At 44.6% G+C, this 12,673-nt stretch overlaps 1 pseudogene; it reads right to left on the reverse strand.

The window, feature by feature from the left end:
* Nucleotides 1-5,001: 5,001 nt before the first annotated feature.
* On the reverse strand, nt 5,002-6,344 carry LOC100998727 (annotated as a pseudogene).
* Nucleotides 6,345-12,673: the final 6,329 nt, after the last annotated feature.

Genomic DNA, 12,673 nt, shown 5'->3' on the forward strand with positions numbered 1-12,673 from the left:
TTCCCACCAACAGCATATAAGAGTTTCCTTTTCTCCACATCCTTGCCAGTATTTGTATTTATTTATTGTCTTTTTGATAATAGCCACTCTAACTGGAGTGAGATGATAGTTCATCATGGTTTTGATTTACATTTATCTGATGATTAGTGCTGTTAAGCATTTTTTCATATACCTGTTGGCTATTTGTGTGTCTTCTTTTGAGATGTGCCTATTCATGTGTTCTTTGCCTGTCCCCCTGCTTTTTTTTTTTTTGAGATGGAGTCTGTCACCCAGGCTGGAGTGCAGTGACATGATCTTGGCTCACTGCAACCTCCGCCTCTCAGGTTCCAGCGGTTCTCCTGCCTCAGCCTCCAGAGTAGCTGGGACTACAGGCACATGCCACCATACCTGGATAATTTTTTTGTGTTTTTATTTTTTATTTTTTATTTTTTATTTTTTGAGACGGAGTCTCGCTGTGCTCCCAGGCTGGAGTGCAGTGGCGTGATCTTGGCTCACTGCAAGCTCCGCCTCCTGGGTTCACGCCATTCTCCCGCCTCAGCCTCCCAAGTAGCTGAGACTACAGGCGCCCGCCACCACGCCCAGCTAGTTTTTTGTATTTTTAGTAGAGACGGGGTTTCACCATGTTAGCCAGGATAGTCTCGATCTCCTGACCTCGTGATCCACCCGCCTCGGCCTCCTAAAGTGCTGGGATTACAGGCTTGAGCCACCGCGCCCGGCCTATTTTTTTGTGTTTTTAATAGCAACAGGGTTTCACCATGTTGGCCACGCTGGTCTCGATCTCCTGACCTTGTGATCTGCCCACCTCGGCCTCCCAAAGTGCTGGGATTACAGGCATGAGCCGCCACGCCCAGCCTTTGCCCACTTTTTAATGAGATTATTTGTTTTTTTGCTGTTGAGTTGCTTGAGTTCCTTGTATATTCTGGATATTAGTCCCTTTTTGGATGAATGGTTTGGAAATAATTTCTCACATTCTACAGGTTGTTTCTTTACTCTGTTGATTGTTTCCTTTTCTTCTTAGTTTAATATAGTCTCTTTTGTCTGTATTTGTTTTCGTTGCCTGTGCTTTTAAAGTCTTAGGTATAAAATCTTTGCCTAGACCAAAGTCCTGAAGCATTTTCACTATGCTTTTTTCTAGTAGTTTTACGGTTTCAGGTCTTGCATTTAAGCCTTTAATTCATTTTTAGTTGATTTTCGTATGTGGTGAGAGAGGGGTCTAGATTCATTCTTCTGCATAGGGATATCCAGATTTCCCAGCACCGTTTATTGAGAGTGTCCTTTCACCAATGTATGTTGTCGTCACCTTTGTCAAAAATCAGTTGATTGTGGGAGATTTCACACAGAAAAAAAAAAAAAAATCTGTTGGCCATAAATATGTAGATTAATTTCTGAATTCTCTATTCTGTTCAGTTGGTCTATATGTCTGTTTTTATGCCAATATCATGCTGTTTTGGTTATTATGGCCTCGTAGAATCTTTTGAAGTCAGGTAGATGCCTCTAAACTTTGTTCTTTGTATATTGCTTTAGCTGATTGCATTCCCATCTGGCTTTAATCATGTCAAGGCAAGCCCTGATTCCTCTAAAGGTCACTCTATTTTTGTACTTGTTTTATTTATTTTAACTGATCAATGGGCTAATATCACTTCAATTTTTAAATAAGTAACTATTAATATTAGTGATTATGTAGTTTTGTTTTTGCATTACCTTCCATGCTACATCAAAATCAGGATTTATCAAATTTTCAAGTAACAATGGAGGTAAGAAGTTTTTATTTTTATTTTTTCTTTTTAATTAATATTTTTGAGACAGGGTCTGACTCTGTTGCCCAGGCTGGAGTGTAAGGCATGATCTCAGCTCACTGAAGCTTCCACTTCCCAGACAGAAACCATCCTTCCACCTCCGCCTCCTGAGTAGCTGGAACTACAGGTGTGCACCACCATGCCTGGCTAAGTTTTGCATTTTTGGTAGAGACGGGGTGTTGCCATGTTGCCCAGGCTGGTCTCGAACTCCTGGGCTCAAGTGATCCTCCCACCTTGGCCTCCCAAAGTGCTGGGATTACAGGCATGAACCACCACACCCAGCCTGGAAGTAAGGATTTTTAAAAAGTAACTGATGGAGTGACCAGGCGTGATGGCTCATACCTGTAATCCCAGCACTTTGGGAGGCCAACGTGGGTGGATCATTTGAGGTCAGGAGTTCGAGACTGGCCTGACGAACATGGTGAAACCCCGTCTTCACTAAAAATACAAAAAAATTAGCCGGGTGTGGTATTGAGCACCTGTAATCTTAGCTACTTAGGAGGCTGAGGCAGGCGAATCACTTGATCCTAGGAGGCAGAGGTTGCAGTGAGCTGAGATCATGCCACTGCACTCCAGCCTGGGCGACAGAGTGAGACTCTATCTGAAAAAAAAAAAAAAAAAGAGTAACAGATGGCTTGTTTTATATATCTCAAATAAATAAATAAAATGTTTACAATTTATTATTTAGGGAATCTGTGTCAAATGTGATAAAACATGCAAAGTTAAGTAAACTCTAAAGAATCACATCTGTTGATGCCACATTATACTTGCAAAAGAAATGGATAACGTTGGCTGGGCGCGGTGGCTCACACCTGTAATCCCAGCACTTTGGGAGGCTGAGGCAGGCTGATCACAAGGTCAGGAGTTGGAGACCAATCTGGCCAACATAGTGAAACTCTGCCTCTTCTAAAAATACAAAAACTTGGCCGGGCGTGGTGGTGTGCACCTGTAATCCCAGCTACTTGGGAGGCTGAGGCAGGAGAATCGCGTGATCCTGGGAGGCGGAGGTTGTAGTGAGCTGAGATCGCACCACTGCACTCCAGCCCGGCGGCAGTGCGAGACTCCATCACAAAAAAAAAAGAAAGGAAAAAGAAATAGATAACCTCTCTATAAAACATTCAGACATATGATTTTCATTTCACTTATTTAACCAATAGCAAAAGGGACAAAAATAAATCAATTGCTGATACAGCCTTTCAATTATTTATTTTGTATGAAGAGGTTAAACATTTTTTCAAGTAGATAACTAATATTTAAAAAGACTTTTTGGCCAGGTGTGGTGGCTCATGCCTATAATCCCAGCACTTTGGGAGGCCAAGGTGGGTGGATCATTTGAAGCCAAGAGTTTGAGAGCAGCCTGGGTAATATGGCAAGACCCTGTCTCTATGCAAAAAAAAAAAAAAAAAAAAAAAAAGGCCAGTGTGGTGGCGCACACTTGTAGCCCCAAGTACTCAGGAGACTAATGCAGGAGGATCACTTGAACCCAGGATTTCAAGCTTGCAGAGAGCTATGATCGTGCCACTTCCCTCAACCTGGGCAACAGAAATTCCATCTCTGAAAAATAAAAATACAAAAGTAAAAGTTTTTTTTTTTGGACAAAGCCGATAGTGAGCATTGCTTGAGCCAGATCAATTTTGTGTTGTAGAATATTTACATCTTTACCTTTGAAATCTATTGCCTGCTTGTTGACTGTTTAGCCAAGATGAACACTAAAAAACAAACAAACAAAAACAAAAACCGCCTAGGTTTCAACACCAACAAGTCACATCTACTTGGCACCAATTTTTTTTTTTTTTTTGAGACAGGGTCTCCCTCTGTCACCCAGGCTAGGAGTGCAGCCACATGATCTTGGCTCACTGCAACCTTTGTCTCCTCAGCTCAAGCGATTGTCTTGCTTCAGACTCCTGAGTAGCTGGAACTATAGGTGTGTGCCGCCATGCCTGGCTAATGACCTCCATGTTTAATATTAAATGATCAGTCTCTAGGGAATATGGAATCAAAGGCATGGAGACAGAATCCATACTTTGGGGAAAAGGGGGATAATCTTTGTTCCAACATAAGATTATGTTGAGACATTTAGTCTCATCTACAATCCAGTCCTAACTATACCAAAATAAAGTCTCAACCAACTCTGATTGGTTTTTCTCCTTTAGGAATTACATAGTATACAGTGATTAGACAGTGAAGAAAATAAAGAAGAATAATTGAAAATATATGAAGAAACAGAAACATGAGATTTCTCACAAGGCCCTGGATAAAAAAAAATTACCAAAAGACCTTTTAAAAATAATCACTATTTGTGAGCTTATTAATACACAGAGATCATCTTTTTTTTTTTTTTTTTTTTTGAGGCAGAGTCTTGCTCTGTTGCCCAGGCTGGAGTGCAGTGGTGCATCTTGGCTCACTGCAACCTCCACCTCCTGGGTTCAAGCGATTCTCCTTCCTCAGCTTCCCAAGTAGCTGGGACTACAGGCATGTGCCACCATGCCCGGCAAATTTTTGTATTTTTAGTAGAGATGGTGTTTTGCCATGTTGCCCAGGCTGGTCTTTAACTCCTGCCCTCAAGTGATCCGCCCACTTCGACCTCTCAAAGTGCTGGGACTACAGGCCAAGCCCATCACTTTGTTTAAACGAAGTCATAGGTCAGGTGCATGCCACTGTACTCCAGCCTGGATGACAGAACGAGACACTGTCTCAAAACCCCACCACCCCAAAACTAATTCAGGCTAACTTACCAAGAAAATAGTAAACAAACCAACATTTTAAACATTTTTACTAATTGTCATTTCTTGTGCTAGTGTTTCTCTCTCAAAAATATGCAAAAATGGCCGGGCGCGGTGGCTCAAGCCTGTAATCCCAGCACTTTGGGAGGCCGAGGCGGGTGGATCACGAGGTCAGGAGATCGAGACCATCCTGGCTAACATGGTGAAACCCCGTCTCTACTAAAAATACAAAAAACTAGCCGGGCGTGGTGGCGGGCGCCTGTAGTCCCAGCTACTCGGAGGCTGAGGCAGGAGAATGGCGTGAACCCGGGAGGTGGAGCTTGCAGTGAGCCGAGATTGCGCCCCCGCACCCCCAGCCGGGGGAAAGGGCGAGACCCCGGCCCAAAAAAAAAAAAAAAAAAAAAAAAGCAAAAATACCACTACAGGACTATCCACCTGTCTCCACCTCTTGCAGTCTTGGGACCAGGAAAGAACCTGGTCCATTAATCTTCACTGTAGATGTCCCTGCAAAGGGCAGGTGCATGCAGCTGCCAGTGACATTGGGTAATCGAGATTAGTCTGTCAGGCTCTGGATCAGGGACCTGAATTCTTTGCACACCAGGGAAACTCTGGCTCACTTGCACTTGTATTCTTCCAATTTATGCTTTCTCTGCAAGGGCTTCCATTGGACAATGAAGAAAATCTGCTAACATTCGAGTGAGTTGCTTCCTCTCATCTATTTCTGCTGCCATTCTGCCATTGTAATCTCCTGGCAACATACATGCATCCATCACTTTAGAAAGCCTTTCTCCAGGTTCTTTATCTGCTATTTTATCTAGTAGAGATACTTCTTGGTCTACAGCAGGCAAAAAAGCGATCCTCTAGTGAACTGCTGCATCACCCAAGGCTGCATTTTCTAGACTTTATAATGCTGTCATGAGATTTAGAGTCTGTGGTGGTGGCTCACTTGCAGATCCCAGAGAGGAAAAGTTTTCATTTTCATTCATCTTTATCTGTCTATAAATTTACTTCGTAGGCTTCTTATTGCCTCACAGAGCTTGTTTATTTTGCTGTAATACATTACTTCATTGTTTCTTGTTTGTTTGCTTGTTTGTGGTTTCTTTGAGACAGAGTCTTGCTCTGTTGCCCAGGCTGGAGTACAGTGGTATGATCATGACTCAAAGCTTCAACCTCCTGGGCCCAACTGATCCTCCCACCTCAGCCTCCTGAGTAGCTGGGACCACTGGAGCACACCACCATGCCCAACTGACTTTTTTTTTTTTCTTTTCTATTTTTTTAGAGATGGAGTCTATCTATGTTGTCCTAGCTGGTGTCAAATTTCTGAGTTTGAGTGATCCTCCCACTTTGACCTCCCAAAGTGCTGAGATTACAGGCGTGAGCCACTATGCCTGGTCTCTAAATACATCATTTGCACAAACAGACCTTTCTTCCCAAATAGACAACAGTCTTCTAATGTGCTTCTTTTTTTTTTTTTTTTTTTTTTTTTTTTTGGTGAGACAGAGTCTCACTGTGTTGCCCAGGCGGGAGTGCAGTGGCTCCATCTTGGCTCACTGCAAGCTCTGCCTCCCGGGTTCACGCCATTCTCCTGCCTCAGCCTCCCGAGTAGCTGGGACTACAGGCGCCCACAACCGCGGCCGGCTAATTTTTTTGTATCTTTAGTAGAGACGGGATTTCACCGTGGTCTCGATCTCCTGACCTTGGATCTGCCCGCCTCGGCCTCCCAAAGTGCTGGGATTACAGGCGTGAGCCACCGTGCCCGGCCTCCAATGTGCTTCTTACAACTCTCATCAGTATCGCTTGAAACATGCTTAAAAGCCTCCGCCATGACCGGTGCAAATCTTTTGTAAGCTCTGGCCCCTTCCTTTTGCTTTGTGTTTTAGTAGAGACAAGGTTTCACCATGTTGCCCAGGTGGTCTCACTGGCAAGGTGAGAAAAGTAAGCCTCCCGTTTGGCTTTGCTCTCTGCAGCTCCAGCTACCACGCGGTGACCATGGGCCCGGGTGCTTGCTGTGGTGAATGAGCCATAGGGACCAGGTCTGCATGCTCTGCTGCGAGTTGCTCAACCCCAACAGCTCCTGCTCCTGCGCCCCTCAGAGAAGACTGACATCCCTCCCACCCCACATTCACACCGTCCCACACTGTGGGGTGACAGGAGGAGAGTTTTGTTGCCCTCTTGCAGCCTCGCCCCCTCACCCCACCCTTTCCACACCCTCAGTACCACCCTGCTTGGTAAGATTTAATCCTAATACATATTACCCTAAATCCCATCTAACTCATCCGAAACTTGGAAAGTGACACACCTTACATGGTTGTGATCAAAACCGGCATTAACTTCTTTTGCTCCAGTGTGCTAAGATATCCTTTTGGTTTTTTTGTTTGTTTGTTTTTGAGACAAGGTCTTACTCTGCCGCCCAGGCTGGAGAGCAGTGGCGCCATCATACTCACGGCAGCCTCGAACTCCTGGGCCCAAGCGATCCTTCTGTCTCAGCCTCTTGAGTAGCTGGGACTACAGGCGCACACCACCATGCCTGGCTAATGTTTTTAAAAATTTTTTGTAGAGATGAGGTCTCTCTGTGCTGCCCAGGCTGGTCTCAAACTCCTGGTCTCAAGCGATCCTCCCGCCTTGGCCTCTCAAAGTGCTCGGATTATGGGCATGAGCCACTGCAACTGGCCAAGGACATTCTATTTACTTAAAAGTCAACAAAACAGCCGGGCGTGGTGTCTGGTCTGGAATTCCTGACTTTAGGTGATCTCCCGCCTTGGGCTCCCAAAGTGCTGGGATTACAGGCATGATCCACTGCACCTGGTCAGTTTGATGGTTTTTGATAAAGCTACATACATAGGCAGCTCATGACCCAGCAATTCGACTCCATGGTATTTCCAAGGAAAGTGATGTATCCATGCAGACTTGTACATGATTATTCATAGAACCTTTATGAATTATAGCCCCAAACTGAAAACAACCCAAATGCCCATCGACCCGTAAATGGATAAACAAAGAAAGGAGCAAATTGCCAACATGTGTGTTAACATAGATAAAATCTCAAAAGCACGTTGACCAAAAAAAAAAAAATCAAAAGCATGTTGAACAAAAGAAGCCAGAGACAGGATTATTGTACTGCGTGATTATACTATGATGTCATTTGCATGAAACTCTAGAAAAGACAGAGATCTACAGTGATAGAAGCTGGACCGTAGTTTCCCGAGGCCAGGAATTGGGGATGGGACCTGGCAAAGGAAATGTTTAAGAGGATAACAATATTCTGTGTCTTGTTCATGGTGATTGTTACACAGGGGCCACATTTACTAAAATTCACACTGTACAGCTTAAATGGATGTATTTCATTATATGTAAAGTTGTTGTTTCTTTTTCTTTTTCTTTTTTTCTTTTTTTTTTTTTTTTGTACCCAGGCCGGAGTGCAGTGGTGCAATCTCCGCTCACTGCAACCTCCACCTCCCGGGTTCAAGTGATTCTCCTGACTCAGTCTCCTGAGTAGCTGGGATTACAGGTGCATGCCACCACGCCTGGCTAATTTTTCTATTTTTAGTAAAGACGGGGTTTCACCATGTTGGTCAGGCTGGTCTCAAACTCCTGACCTCGTGATTGTGATCCACCTGCCTCGGCCTCCCAAAGTGCTGGGATTACAGGCGTGAGCCACAAATACCGGGCCTAAAGTTGACTTTTTTTGAGATCGGGTCTTGCTCTGTCACCCAGACTGGAGTGCAGTGGCGCATCTCGCTCACCGTAAGCTCCGCCTCCTGTCTACCGCCATTCTCCTGCCTCAGCCTCCCCAGTAGCTGGGACTCAGGCTTCGCCACCATGCCCAGCTAATTTTTTTGTATTTTTAGTAGAGACTTAAGGTTTCACCATGTTAGCCAGGATGGTCTTGATCTCCTGACCTGCGGATCCTTCCATCTCCCCTGCAAATGTTGGGATTACAGGCGTGAGCCACTGCGCCCGGCCAAATTGATTTTTGTAAAGCCCACAGAGCTGTCTCTGTTTTGATCAGTTCCCCAGATTCATTGTTTTCTCTTTTTTTGAGTTTCGCTCTTGTCACCCAGACTGGAGTGCAATGGTGTGATCTCGGCTCACTGCAACCTCTGCCTCCCGAGTTCAAGCAATTATCCTGCCTCAGCCTCCCGAGCAGCTGAGATTACAGGCATCTGCCACCACGCCCAGCTGAGTTTTGTATTTTTAGTAAATATGGGGTTTCACCATGTTGACCAAGCTGGTCTTGAACTCCTGACCTCAGGTGATTTGCCTGCCTTAGCCTCCCAAAGTACTGGGATTTGGGATAAGCCACAGTGCCCAGCCTCCAAATTCACTGTTAATTTTAATGGGTTGCACTCCCTATTTGGAGAGTGAGCTTCTTGCTGATGGTCAGTATTTATTTATTTATTATTTATTTTATTTATTTTATTTTTTTTGAGAGCAGGTCTCAGTCTGTTGTCCACAGCTCACTGCAGTTTCCTGGACTCAATCAATCTTCCAGCCTCAGTCTCCTGAGTAGCTGGGACTACAGACATGCGCCACAACACTCAGCTAATTTTTTTTATTTTTTGTAGAAATGGGGTCTCACCACATTGCCCAGGCTGGTCTGGAACTCCTGGGCTCAAGCGATTCTCCTGCCTTGGCCTCCCAAAATGCTGGGATTACAGGCGTGAGCCGCTGCGCCCAGCCAGTCACTATTTATTGATCCCTCGATATGTGCCAAATGCTGGTCTAAGAGCTTTGCATATATTAAGCTTCTAAATCCACCAACAATACCACACAATGTCAGTAGCCCTATGTTAGAGATGGGAGAACTGAGGCACAGAGAGGGCAAGCCTCTTGCCTAAGAGCACAGCACATGATTCGTAAGTGACACACAGAATTTAACCTACATGGTCAGGCTCCAGAGTTTAGTTTGTAATAACTACAACACGCTGTCTCCTACTGAATTTGCTGATAGATACCTAAGAGCTAGTAAATTGAGGAAATCAAAGTTTTAATTAATAGATAACGCCAGGTAAAAGGAACATAGTAAATGACTAAATATGAGAGCAGGGGAAGGGTTCCCAAATTGGTCAGTATGCTTTCTATACCTGTTTCCCCACTTGTGAAATAAATTACTCCATCTAGCAAACTCACACTTAGGCACCTCACTGAGAAAAAAGTATTTCATGTGCATACACAATTTAAAAAGTTAAGGGCCAGATGTGGTGCCTCATGCCTCTGATCACAGTACTTGGGGGGTGGAGACAGGAGGACCATTTGAGTCCAGGAGTCGAAGACCAGCCTGGGCAATATAGCAAGACTCAGTCGAAGAGAAGAGGAAGAGAGGGAAGGGAAGGGGAGGGAAGGGGAGGGAAGGGGAGGGGAGGGGAGGGGAGGGGAGGGGGGGGAGGGGGGGGGAGGGGGGGGGAGGGGAGGGGGGGGGGGGGGGAGGGGAGGGAAGGGAGTCTGGAAGGAAGGAAGAAATAAAAGAGAAGAAGAAGAAGGAAGAAAGAAAGAAGGAAAGAAAGAAGGAAAGAAAGAAAAGAAAAGAAAAAAGAAAAGAAAAGAACAGCAGGTTCTTGCCTTCTCTAGAATCCCAAGCCCTCTATGGGAAGTAAACACTCCAGCCCCTTCTGTTTCTCTTGTTGTTATCTCTGTATTCCCAAATGATAAGCTATCACTCTTTCTAATTTATCAGTATCATGTGTTATCTCTTGACTTGCTGGCCTGATAGGTAAGGACTTAGCTCTCCAAAACTCTCTCCTCCATTTCTCTTTTGCCCAACAAAATTGTACCGGAATTCTCTATTACATCAAATCACACTAAATTTCTAGGACAATGCAAATTTTGCTCACTGCTGAACTAAGAAGCCCACTAAACCACAATTCCTTCCTCTGTTCTTGGAGTTAGTAATTGCCTTTTTTTCTTATCCTGGTTTCCCATCAATTTGTCATTATTTTTTCCCTAATGTCCACCATCTTTGTCTATCGCTGCATATATTTAAACATACCCATTTCTCTGTCTTCCCGATGGTCTCCTTCCTAACCCCGTGCTGTCATCGGGATTGGGTGCTCTCTCTCTTTTTTTTTTTTTTTTTTTTCAGACAGAGTCTCGCTCTGTCACCAGGGCTGGAGTGCAGTGGCCGGATCTCAGCTCACTGCAAGCTCCGCCTCCTGGGTTCCCGCCATTCTTCTGCCTCAGCCTCCCGAGTAGCTGGGACTACAGGCGCCCGCCACCACGCCCGGCTAGTTTTTTGTATTTTTTTTAGTAGAGACGGGGTTTCACCGTGTTAGCCAGGATGGTCTTGATCTCCTGACCTCATGATCCGCCCGTCTCGGCCGCCCAAAGTGCTGGGATTACAGGCGTGAGCCACGGCGCCCGGCCTGGGTGCTCTCTCTCTATGGATGCGTTGTGGCTTGCGTGCTGGAGTCCCATTTCCCGTGTGGCTGTTAGCACGTGAAGAGATGGTAGTGATGTTCACCGTGATAATGCTGCTGGTTTATTGTGGAAGCTCTCAGCGGAAGTCACTGTACGTCATTTTGTTATCTCTCTCCTTTGTAAAAAAAATTTCTGTACCCATCCATCCATTAACCGTATGTCATTTATTTGAAAATGTATTCCATATGCATAAATTGAGGTCACATATGTAATCAGATAGAATTCAGAAACAGGGATTTCAGAAACCTAGGTCCTAGGCTGTGAAACTGCTACTATTCAATTATCCTTTTCTGGATCTCAATTCAAATAACCTAACTCTAAAGGATACGTTTATGAGACAGCTGGAGGAGTTTAAGCAGAATATTTGGTATAAAATTGCTACAAAGTCATTAGCGTTTCAGGTATGATACAGTATTGTGGTTATATGTAAAATTTTTTTTTTTTTTTTTTTTTTTTTTTTTGAGACGGAGTCTCGCTCTGTAGCCCAGGCTGGAGTGCAGTGGCCGGATCTCAGCTCACTGCAAGTTCCGCCTCCCGGGTTTACGCCATTCTCCTGCCTCAGCCTTCCCGAGTAGCTGGGACTACAAGCGCCCGCCACCGCGCCCAGCTAGTTTTTTGTATTTTTTTAGTAGAGACAGGGTTTCACCGTGTTCGCCAGGATGGTCTCGATCTCCTGACCTCGTGATCCGCCCGTCTCGGCCTCCCAAAGTGCTGGGATTACAGGCTTGAGCCACCGCGCCCGGCCTGTAAAATTTTTCTTAAGTTTTGGAGATAGTTACTGGAATATTTCTATATCAAGTGATGTCTGTGATTTACTTCAAAATAATCCTTTGTGGGGGTGAGGGAGCAAGTTGAAATAGGGTAGGCTGAGCATCTCAAAACTGAAAATCAAAAATCTGAAAAGCTCCAAAATGCAAAACTTTTTTTTTTTTTTTTTTTTTTTTGAGACAGAGTCTCACTCTGTCGCCCGGGCTGGAGTGCAGTGGCACATCTCAGCTCACTGCAAGCTTCGCCTCCCAGGTTCAAGTGATTCTCCTTCCTCAGCCTCCCAAGTAGCTGGGATTACAGGCACCTTCCACCATGCCCGGCTAATTTTTGTATTTTTAGTAGAGATGGGGTTTCACCATGTTGACCAGGCTGGTCTTGAACTCCTGACCTCAGGCGATCCACTTGCCTCAGCCTCCCAAAGTGCTGGGATTACAGGCATGAGCCACCATGCCCAGCCCCAAATGTTTTGAGTGCTAACCCGACACTTAAAGGAAATGCTTGTTTTGCAGCATTCAGATGAGAGAGTTTTGGAGTTGGAATGCTCCACCTGTAAACATAAAGCAGATATTTCAAAATCTGAAATCTGAAACACTTCTTGTCCTAAGCATTTTGGATAAAGGATTCTTAACCTGTATAAGAAACAAGATTGGCTATGTGTTGATAATTGCTCAAGTTGGGTGGTGGGGGTTCATTATATCACTCTGTCTATGTTTACATGTGTTTAAAACGTTCCAGAATAATTTGTTTTTAAATGGTTTTCAGGGTAGATCAGGAAAAAAAAAATAAATGTGATAATTGTAGGAGACAGAATTTAAAACTCATCTTCTAGCAAGGATATATTTCTTTTTAAATTTACTTAATGAACTTACAGTAGACTTAGTTATTTTAGTTTCCCTACTGTTATTTAAATTACAAATCTGAGACCGAAGCGGGACAATGACTTGAGCTCCGGAGTTCGAGACCAGCCTAGGC

This window comes from Papio anubis, chromosome 18 (genome assembly GCF_008728515.1).
Source record: "Papio anubis isolate 15944 chromosome 18, Panubis1.0, whole genome shotgun sequence".
Taxonomy (NCBI): domain Eukaryota; kingdom Metazoa; phylum Chordata; class Mammalia; order Primates; family Cercopithecidae; genus Papio; species Papio anubis.